Below are 12,373 nucleotides of genomic sequence, written 5' to 3' on the forward strand. Positions count from 1 at the left end.
CGAGATTCGCCCAAGGTGAGTAGCTTCGCGCGTGCAAAATGCGCCACTTTTTTTTCTACCAACCGTTGCATCGCCGCGTCGTCATGCGATCGGCGAGCGAATATGCGCGACTCCTCTGACTTCGTATATAAACGACCTCCGCGATTTTAAATAATGCACTGAGTGATTTACAATACAGTGCCCGCCGTAAGTTAAGCCAGACTCGGCCGCGCCGAGCCGAGTCGGGATGGGTCGCAGCGGCACGGATACGGTTAATATTCAGATGAAAGTTACGACCGTACGGTTTTCATCGCACGGACAAGTTATCGTACGTTTAAAACATGTGCTCGCGTAATGTAATGGGTACCACCGCTAATGTATTCGTTGAGCGGTGATATTTTTTTATACGCCCGACGCGTATCCCAAGCGGTTTCCCGAGCGACCACGGGAATTATCAAGATGCACGCGGCCTGTAATTAGAATACAACTCTTCTGGCTGCTGCTCTTGCCGGCGCCGTACAATGAACGCATGATAATCCGCTCGTTAGCATTATCGGCGTAACGGTACGACAGATAGATTTTCGCCGGCCGCTCGTTGTGCCCGACGTCTACCTATACGAGATAACGAAACGCGCGTTGTATCCGCGCGCGTTCGCCATTCGTCGCCAATTATCTCCGAGTCGGTAAATCACTCGCCGACACTCGCTATTTGTCAACGGCGCGGCTATCCCGGATAGCCGGTTTTCCCGCGCGCGCGGGGAGGGGGGGGGGAAGAGCGAGAGAACGATAATCACTTATTTCGACGTGTCAACAGGTTGATAATTAATCGTTCGCCCTGGCGGGTGGAGCGAGAAACGATCGGCGATCTGCACGCTGGCCGCTGTCGTCGCGGCCGGTCCGGCGAGAGTCCGAGAAAATAGAGAAATCGATCCTTGCTGAAATCGATTTTCAGCAAGGAGGGAAATGCCAAAGTGGTGAAACGGTCCGTGGTTCACGCTTCGTGAATGAGTACATACTTGAGTATCGTAGGAGAAAAAAAGAAAGACTCGTTCTTCTTTTTTTTTTTTTTTTAAGCTAAGCTTCTCGCGCACCGTTTATCTTTACACCTTTTTCTTTTTTTTTTTTTCCTTTTTTTTCTTTCTTTAACGCGGAGAGAAAAGGTGGTAGGAGAGACGAAGTCGTTCGAGAAGTTCAGTTTGAAAGGAGCAGACCTAAACATTTTCCCCGCGAGTTCGCATGAATAAAAAAAAAAAAAAAGAAAAAAACTAGGCTCGGCGTCGGAGACGCCGCATAAATCACGTCATCGTATACGCGCGACGGAGACGTTAACAACGTTGCGGATGCAATTATTATAGCATCGACGACGGATCAAAAATCGAAACAGGTTTTCACCGCGATGGCGCTTCATCATTCCGCAACCGTGCGCGGACGCGTTTTCTTCGAAAACACATTCACCCGACAGCAGCCCGGGACACGATCTGCCGTCAAAGGCGACGACAACGAGAGACGAAAAATGGACGAAAACGAAGCCCTTCGTAAAGGGACGTCCGTCGGGACGGACGATACAATTACACGCTATACATAGAACTGCACGGGGCATAAGTAACATGATTAATGGACGATAACGCAATTACGCCATGATACGCCTCGCGTGCATCATTCTTTTTCTCTGTCTCTCTCTCTCTCTCTCTCTTTTTCACCGTGCAAAGTGCGTGTCGCACTGTTTCGTTCGGTCCGCCTCGTGCACGCTCGTTTTCCACGCGGTCTCGCGTGTAAAACGTCCACCCTTATACATCATCCTCTTTCGTTCCGCCTGCCTCGTTCTTTCACCCTGGTTTCGTATCTACCCTATCCGCCCTTAATCGTCGCATTTAGCCTTTTGGGAACGCGACGTGCACGCTCGAAAAGAATAGACGTATCAGAGACTCGATTGTGGGACTTTGGCGAATTTGGAATTTTCACTTTCGATAAATGATTGAAGTAACTGACAATCGCAATGTATCGTAAGCAATTGAAAATGAAGGACTCTGCGAAAATGAAATGGATGACTAATTACGAAGACTATTAAAATCTATAAAATTAGTAATTTTTTAAAAATATTAATTAAATATTACAGTAATCGAATTTTCTTTAATAATAATTCGATTTTATGTAGTAATAGAATTTTAATTTCGAGATCATACAGTACGATAACGCATCGAGTGTGAAAGAAATTATAAAGAATAGTCGAAACTTCCGACTATAGAAGCGTGCAAAAAAAAAAAAGTGACTGACGCATATGTAAACATAGGTACCCGATTCTGGAGGATGATTCGATACGAGCCGGCTAGATTATTTATATCCATTGCGTCGTTGTTTGCAGATGTAAGTAAAAGCGTTATAAGATAAGATAGATTAGAGATTATCGCGTTAATGTATCAAGACGCCAAAGGACTCGAACGTGGCTGAGGAGGATGACGCGAGCTGCAGTCACGGTCGCCAATGACGATGACTCATGCAAATGTGTATTCCTTAAGCGCGGATTCCGGATCCGGTTTTCTTTTCGTGTTAATGAATTCGCGATTGCCTGTAGTTGATTAGAACAGGACGGTGTGCGTGCGATCGGTAAATTGCTAAAAGGTAAAGTCGTATAAGCGCGTGAATAAGCTACACCGAGTTACATGCAAGAGCGTCACAGGATTATCTTGTCAGTATATAATATAATTTTAATATTTTCACATTTTAATTCTAAAACATGTAGTACGAATGTCGCAACGTCGTATCATTATTTCTGTCTTAAAGTTTTTAAACCGCGTTGTCATCAACTGACGCGCAATTTCGCTTGATTATTTGCCGTTCTATTGGGACGGATGGTAAAAGATGTATTTCGCCTTGGGTGCTCGTCCTTGCTTTGTTGCGATGTTCTCGTTGTTTCAGGAACGGATTTCACGAGCCAATTAGCGACCGGTACATTCCAGGAGTCCGATAGATTGGATAGATTGCTAACTTTCGGTGATTATATATCTACGGTGACCACATCCTTTATTGTAAAGAACAATCCTTTATTTTAGGTAGCTGTCCTTAAGATATATCTTTTTTCAAAACTCAATTTTGTCCTTTATTTTCCAATATTGTCCTTTACTGTCCTTTATTTGGACATTACAGGACATTCTTTTCTAACTGTGAGGAAACCCAACTTAAAGTTGAAATACTTGAAGCTTGCTATTTATACAAAATGTAATTTTGAAATAAATTTACACATACTCTCTGTACGTCTTTGTGCTAACATGTTTTATCTCACATATGATCGTTAATATTATTATACATAATCTGAAATGTAAGATTTGAGTATTTTGTTAGATACGACAGACAGCATTATTATCATTTTATGAATATATGTTAACGATACTACAATTTGCTTTGCATCGCATCTTTTATATTAAATTTCTACGTCACCGATTTTATTTTTACACTGAGAAAGTATTTATTTTTATCTAATTGAAACGGTTGTCAATTATTCTCAAGAATAAAGTATACGATTTCACATACGCCTAACCTGTGTTGGCTTGCATTGTCTGGTTTACATCTATCGTTGAAACAATGTGTTTAGAATTTTATGATTTTTAAAAAATAAATGTGTGTGACTTAATTAAAAAATACATTCGTCCAAAAAGTATCATTAAAAGTCTTCTTTAATTTTTGTTAAAAAAAAACATAAAAATATATAATACACATGTTTTGTTAATTGGGTTTCTCAATTTTTTAAATTAAATTTATTTAAACTACAGTTGTTTTCATTTTTTGTTTTTCATTTCAAATCTTCTATTATTTTAGATCAAGAGTTTATTTATACAGCTTTAAATTATCAGAAAATTGCGCATTATATTGTCATATCAATTTGATTATATTGTATACTGTGCAATAAAATTTTATAATGCACAGATTCTTGATAGTTACAAACTGGTTTAAAAACACGTAAGAACAAAGCCATAAAATTTTCAGATTTGTTCATTATTTTCTTTAAGAAAATATGATCACCGTAATTATATCGACAGATTCTCTCACAGTTCTAATTGAATAGGATTCTTCATCAAGAAGAATTCGTAGAAGCAAAATATCAGATTGACACAAAATATCGTTGTAAATAAAAATAGACGAATGTTTTTTTGGATTTTATTTATAGAACAAATTTAGCACATTATTAGTTCTCACTTTTTTAGCTAAAAAATTACATTATACACTGTCGGAAATTAAAATTGCATCACCAAAAATAGACATTTGAATAAAACAAAAGGTTGATATTTTCTAGTCTATTCATAACCGATTTTTATATATAGTTGGAAAGTTTGTGTCGAATATAACACTTTTCATATGTCCCATATAGTCTACTCAAATTTTTGTAATTTGTCAGAATATACAGATATTGTGTAAAAAAAATGATCGTGAAAAAGATAAACAAACTGTGGAAGTATTTTTTTTTTAGTATAATTAACATTTATGATATGTTAAATTAACATGTATTTCGTTCTTTCGTTTTTTTATCTTAAAATTTACGTTTTATAATACGTATTTATGTTATTTGTTAACTTACTCATAAATTGTATTATTTAATAACTTTATGTTAAATTAACATTCGAATATATTAAAAAATTCAACACAAACTGTTGATAAGAATGTGGACTGTTTTCAACACAAATACACAATGTTTTACTTTATATGACTTAAATATAGTCTTAAGATGTCAGATACCATAAATCAATTACAAATCCATATAGACATCTTAAAACATTATTTTAAACCTTTTAGAATCAGTTTAAAAAAAATTCGAAATGATTTTAGTAAATAACAATACATTAAAAATTTATTTTTGTGTGATAAACTTGAAAACAATCACTTTTACAGAATCCGATTCTTTACATTTAAATTTAGATCTTTTGTGAGCAATTTCTTTCGTTTCTGCTAGTACAAGCAATATATCTTTTTTGTCCTGTTGGACGATTTTTGCTTGTTTCAATATAAGAAGGAAAGTATCTAGCTGTAAGATGTAAAAGATTAAACAATCGAGGGTCTATCAATCATAGACTTACGCTTTGAACCATGTTTTTCGATGATATTTTTAATTAGTTATAATTTGAAATAATAGAACAGATGGATTCAGAAGATTTCTCATTTTGAATAGAACATAAGCATTGAAAACAGCAAGATCAAAAGTGAAAGGCTATTTTTTGTATCATTTTACAGATTTTCGAAGAAATTCAGAAAAACTCATTTGCATATTAACTTGACCGACAGTTCCTTATAAAGTAATTATAATTAATTATACATTTAGACTGTGATTTTTTTGTTTGTTTTATACTCTATTTCCCAGTGTTTACTACCCCGAGTGCATGAACTGAACTCAACCTTAAACTTTACGTTTGTCATTCCATTTCGACGCAAGAAGATTTTATAATACGTTGTTACAAATAATTTCGCTTCCTTGAATCTTTTGAGATAAATTGGAATAATATTATCGGAAATTATATATATAAATATGACGAAAATGGATGACGTAAACGTCAACCTGAAGAGCTTAAGTTTCTGAAATAGTACTTGATTCATTAAAAAAATATTAATCCGCTCTCTCTCTCTCCCTCCCTCTCTCTCTCTCTCTCTCTCTCTCCCTCTCTTAAGATATTTGAGTTACTATATGTAGTACGCCAGTCCTGAACCGGTTAAGATGGTCTTGAAATAAGAACGGTTTATGAATAAGTGGCCTACATTATCGTTCCTGGAAACTATACATATAAACAGACGATTGAAGTTTCAGAAGTTCCACGTTTAGCATTAACCCTTAATCCACGATGTGCGCAGTATGTGATACCGTCCGTAGTTTTGAAGATGGTATTTATTATAGCTTCGTTCCCTCTGTTTCGTGAAACAAATAGAACGAGTTTAGAATACAATATCACAGGTATTAGACACAATGCTTACAATTAGGATTTGTATTCAAGCATTGTATACCTGATATCAGATTGTAAAATATTGTTATATAAAATTAGAAATAGTTTCCAACAAAAATTAGGCAATAAATCTTTCTTGAAACCTTGATCGTTTGTTCACATTATTCCTCAACATGTTTCATGATTTTGATCCCAAAATGACATTTCCTTCTTAAGATTGCAATTTTAATTTTCGGCAGTGTAATATTTTATTAATTTCATCTTTCAGTTCAAGACAGAAAAGTGTTGTTTTCTTAAATGCCAGTTTTCTTTCTGAGACTCATGTCATCTGAATCTGAGCGAGATGGGCGAAGCGGAAGCGCCTGGATAAAATGAAGTCTGGTCTTAACAGTTATGACAAAACTGTCGATTAGTAAAACCAACCAGCGACACCAGGATATCCACGTCGTAAAAAGATACGGACCAACGGGAAAACGCATTCTGTTATTTGCAATATACATACAGACACGGAAGGTTGATTGAGTTCAAAGCTGAGGGAAGGCGGAGGAAAAGAGAGAGAGAGAGAGAGAGAGAGAGAGAGAGAGAGAGAGAGAGGGGGGTCGTGGTTCCTGCTGCGATAACGAAATAACCCGAATGACCGAAGACACGTAGACTCGTTAACCCTCGTGCTCGACGAACGGTAACGACGATGCAACTTCGACGTTAGGCACCGCTAATAATTCTGACGCCCAATGACGATCGAATGCACGGACGGAGATCAAGTTAATGACTGGATTCATCATCGACGATAGTCGCCGTTCAGCGACTTGTCAGCTACGGACATGGTCAAGAGGTCCTGGCGGGATTATGCGGTGGCTGGTCGCATTGATTTTAATTCTGTCATGCGTGTAATCATGCTCGTATAACGTGCCAGTCGTGCGCGGGATTAACGTTTTAACGAATTTAGAATCGATTAATTATTAATAGCTTCGGCGTTATAACAATTAAAAGTGAAGTGTTTTACAAAAGTTAGAAGTTAGAATAAGAATAAACGATTAAAACCTACAGTGTTTGTTATTTATTCTCTTTCAATAATAAATAAATCCTAATTCATCTAGAAATAATCTTTCCAAAATCATCTTTTACTTTCATATTGTTGTATATCTTCTCTTTTCTACTTAATCTTAGTTTCTTACGCCATACTTATCATCTGTCATAAGTCATAACTTATCTTTCCTCAAATTCAATTAATTCAATTTCAATTAATTCAATTATATTCTCAGAGGATTTGCCCTAGAATTTTCAATAAACGCTTCATCTGTCTATCTTTTGTCTTAGGTAAAATATTTATCTTCAGTTTTAGGTAAAAGAAATTTCGATTGAAGTCAATCAATAGAATTTACACAATAATAGATATATTTTTGATATTCAATCTTGAATAATTGATTGGGTTCTTCCACGTACAACATCTCGATAAACAGTTAGTTTCCTGGATACGACGGTCGCACACATTTCTTGAAACGTGACCGTCGTCGACCTCTCGAGCTTCGACATACCTTTTCTCACTGCGTGGACTATTTTAAAGAGATCGATACTTGTGTTCTTTAAGAAGGCACGACTTCTGAAAGTCGTCCGGGGTATGGAACATTATTTCTGGCAAATTGCCAGGGATCAGAAGGCGCCTACTTTCCGTCACTCGTGACCCATCGCGTCGTTTCTGGAATAACAATAGCCCGAATCACTATTCGCCTAGTCGCCATACGATCGGCGCTGGAAAGTACGCGCGAGGAAAACTTTCCACCCATCTAAAGTTTTTCGCGAACGATAAATTCCCACTTGACTTGACCTAGGACCTTTCCGAGAAGTTCGAACGCGAACGAAAATTCGCGACTGCGACCATCGTCGGTTTGCAAGCTCGTTACGAAAACCCCGCTGATGAATGTCGCGACGTTCGCCGAAGGGTATAAGGCGAAATACGCGCATACGACTGTAAACTCAGCATGACGCAGCGTTCGCCGTAGATTTGCGACAACAAGAATTTTCATCGTGTCGTTAAGGAAAGGAATTTATCACGGAAAATCTACGCGAGTCGGGACTTGCGCGTTGTTATAACGGGATACGTATTTAAGTCTCCATTCACAGGACTGTGGACAGTCCTTGCAACGGAATCGGCATCGGCACCGCGCACGGGTTTAACCTTCTGCGCCATTAGATTCCATTAAATTTCTTTGTCCTTCCTGGAAGGCGCACGTTGGCGAGCTAATGTAATTAAGGGGATAGTTTGCTATTCGAATGTACGAGTATAGGCGACGTATATTAAATCTGTGAGTCTCTCTATCAATCAGGGAGTCTATTCTCTCGAAAAGTATCGTATTGAGAAATGTACGAAAATAGTGTACATTATGTACGCTACATATTTTTATAATATGTGTTCTTACAATATGTATTTATCGAGAATAATATCTTAGATATCAACGCGATCTTTACACCTTGTCGTAATTAGCGGATCAAATATATTTGGATTATTTTGAACTAAGTTTCTATTCACTGAAGAGAAATAATCCTATTTTTGATCAAAGCAGATATTAGTGCTTAGAATACTAATATACAAATTCGAGCAAATATATTTTTTCTTTAATTTTATAAACTGAGCGCACCGATTCAGTTTGTCGGGCTTAAAATGCGCGTTCGTAAACTGAATGCTGGATTAATATTTCAAATATTATATTGATCGTCAATTTTAATAACGACACTGAGCATTTTAAAAACCTGTAAATAATTTATTGTTAAGTTTGTATATATTTATAGTACATATTGAACTCTTAATTCGTCTAAGTAATACCTAAGTCTTAGGTCGCGATTTTTCGATAGTCCTCAAAGAACATGCGACGATAATGCGCTACTCATTCTCACATATAGATATGCGCCCCTTTGTTACTTCAGACAAAAAGCAATCGGATGTCATTAATTTCGAAGTCAGTGCAGAGTCGCCACTTCATAAGCTTCGTAACGGGACACGCGTCTTAATACCTGCGGATGGGAAGGTAACCCTCGTTGGGAAAAAAAGCTCTCGGCTCTCCGCGAGACTTTAACCTCGAAGCCATAACCATTAGATTCCATTAAATTCCACCGATCCTCTTGGACTACACGCATGCACTACCGTAGTTAGAAGGTTCCCTAGGTACTGGCGACGGGTCGGCGGCATTCCTCGTTCAACATCACCGTACATTGAGCGAACGTTGGAGCCCCCTCTGATGTCCGTCCGTTCCGCGACCCGCTCCACGGTGAGTTTATGGAATCGCGCGCGTGTAAACGCTCCGGCGTAAATCCATTGCGATCCGCGGTGCCAATTAAGCTCCCGCTCTATCTCGATAACAATAAGCTTCGTTTCAATTAGCAGAGGAGAACGATTTCCGCACATGCCGTTCGATACGCTACTGCATCACGCGGAGCTGCTGCGTGCTTATCCATCCGATGAACTTATGTGCTTAAATGCAACCTATAATCCTGTAATGTAGATGGACAAGACAGATAGGACGTTTGAGTTTAACTGAATTAATTAACGCTGATTAATGTTCTATCAATATGCGTATCATACTTGAAAAGGATCTTTTTTGCTGGAGCATCTGAATGTTTAGCTAGATACGGATCTGCAAATAATCTTGTTGGACCATCAAAATAATTATATAGAACGCTCGCAAATTGGTTACTAGAACGTCAACACTTTTTGCAGCTTTGCTCGTCGTAGCTTGAGCTTCCTATGTAATTATTTTGATGATCCAACAAAGTTATTTTCAGACCTCCATCTAGCTAAATTTTTAGATATCTTAGCAAGATTGTTTTTTTTTTCTGTATATATGTATATGAATAAAGATTTCTACTTAATCTTCAGAATTTTGAAGGAATTATTTCTAAATCAAGTTATAGAATAAAAAATATAACAATTTTTTATATTTTACAGATATTTTTCAATAATTGCTAAAATTAAAAAAACTTTTTTTATTTACACACGCGTTGCTTGATTTGTTTTTTTAAATGTTATTTATTTCCGTGCAAAAGTAGATGTAACTGTATACATTATATTTTCTAGATGTCAATTTTTGGCCACTTAAATTGTTAAGGAATCATTACAATTATCAGGAAAGTTACCAACGTGCAACTTGATGTACGCGGTTGGTATCGAAATGTTCGTTTTATTAGTAGCAATTCGCATTTGGCAGTTTACCACTTGTATCACGAGTAACGCATCGATTTAACGAAGATCTAATCTCATTGTACCAGCTCTAATATTATTAATGTCAAGCGAATATCGATTCTCTTCAACAACCTCTCCGATGTCAATTCCAAGGAGGAAGCGGCGAAGGAGTTTCGCGTAGGTGCGAACACGCAACGCTTCAGCCAGTTATACAGTGTGGAATCGCTCGCCGTGGACGGTAAAATAGAGTGAACAAGTATCGGGCGAACGCTCGAATACGGGGGGATGTACCGGCGACGATCGCTGTGCTTGCACACGCTTGACGCTTCCGCGATCGCCGATCTCGAACGCTGCCTCGTCTATCTTAGTTCCGCGAACGCGGATGTGTCTCGCGATATAATTGCGACGTAGAAGTAAGGGAGAGAAAGGGAAATCTACATCTTCCGAACGAGGCTGCATCTTTCTTTACGCGGCAAGATTCTATTAAGATTCGAGTGTAAGCAATAGAGTGACCGTTCACCACTATTTTAATGCCACGAGAGATATATTATGTCTTTTATGTATACACACTTTGTTGTTTGTTTGAAAGGCACTTTCCACCGTCTGAAAAATATCGAGGTAGAATCCGTAAGATACTTGGGTCGGGCATGCAACGTAGACATAAAGTTGTAGCACACACGATGTGCACTCCATTGTCGTCGTCGATCACATGGCGACGACACTGGTTATACAAGCTTGAGGATTGCGACATGCAACTTCATCTACAGCTTCAGATGGTTCGCGATAAGCTTCGTCGCCTCGACGAGGCAATCTATGGTCCCCGTTATCAAAGGTGCGCGATTCCGAATGCTTTCAATGACCACACGGGGTCAATCGAGAATCGAGCGGTCATAACATTTCAATATCTTTACTTCAATGCCCGTTCATTCCATTCAATCGCAATGTATCTTCCATCGTTACGTTCTAACTGCCTGATAGAAATGGCCACTCGGCGAGCATGGCGGAAGAGATTTAGTCGGTGGAACAGCATATTCTGCAGATTTTATTCGTCGCGAGTTCGGTTTCGGTGTCTTGTTCTCTTTCCCTGTAAAACTTTTCCTTTTCTCGGAGATACTTCTTTTCGCAGCACACCCCGAGCTATCATTTGCTTTTATTCGCAGGCAATTTTATACGCAAACAACATTGTTGCGTATTTCATTTTCATCCTCCTGGCATAAAAAAATGGCAAGAAGATGATCGTAAAATGAATAGATATGGAAAATGAATGTAATGATAGGTGAAAATAAATATATGTGATGGAACGAGGAGTTAAAGAAGGAAAAACCTGATGAAAGGAAGCATTATTAATGCACCAGTAATAAATCCTTGTTTCCTGCTGTAAAAGACTAGGCGAACGTTTGTTTTTGCGGGTTCGGGCTCTTTCCAAGCGGCGAAACTACCGGCGGCCGTTCCCTCGTGGTGGGTGGTTCCTTGGGACTTTAACAGACCTTGACTTCGTGTGTCGCGCCGCTAGAAGAGTTTACGAGCCTTCGCCAGCCCGTCAAAGGCGGTAACACGACACTGATTACTATTTCACGAACTAAACTACACGAGACCACACGGTGTTGCATTCATCCTGACCCACGTGGCTCCGCGCGGGCCCCTTTTTCTTGGATCTTCGTATCATTCTTCCATCGTCTACGACTTGCCGTCAGTTACGAATAAAACAAGATGTCCGACGAAGCAACTACGAGAAAGATCGCTCTGGGAATTCTCAGAGTATTGTATCGCGGCATTGTCTGACGGCATTTAATAATCTAGATTCTAGAATCTCATCGTTGGTAAAGATACCGTTAGATCACAAATTGTAGCTACTATTATATCATCCTCTTATTTCAGTAGTGACATAACACGAAAAATTTAGTTTCCCAAAAGAAAGGTAAGACAACTATTTTTTATCTTGATGAAAAATTTCGACTAATCGCATAATCCAGCAAGTGATTAAATGTTATTTTTGTTTCGCAACCCTTAAAGCCTTCTGTTTACCTACTTTTTTTAGATTGTGACGCCAGAAGCGAGAGTACATAATAAAAATTCTTAAAAATTATATTCGAATAGAAATATTTTTCACTAAACTCCAACATTCATAATTAATAAAATAGAATTATAAAATATGTACACCGAGAACTTCTTACTTTGAGAGTAGACATTAAATCATATTTATTTCTATATAATTATTTGACAGTTCGTCATAATAGCTGGGAACGCAGCTTATTCAATTATTGATGGTGCATAATTCGTTTACAGATATTCAGTTTTT

The sequence above is a fragment of the Trachymyrmex septentrionalis genome, unplaced genomic scaffold (assembly GCF_001594115.1).
Source record: "Trachymyrmex septentrionalis isolate Tsep2-gDNA-1 unplaced genomic scaffold, Tsep1.0 scaffold53, whole genome shotgun sequence".
Classification (NCBI taxonomy): Eukaryota; Metazoa; Arthropoda; class Insecta; order Hymenoptera; family Formicidae; genus Trachymyrmex; species Trachymyrmex septentrionalis.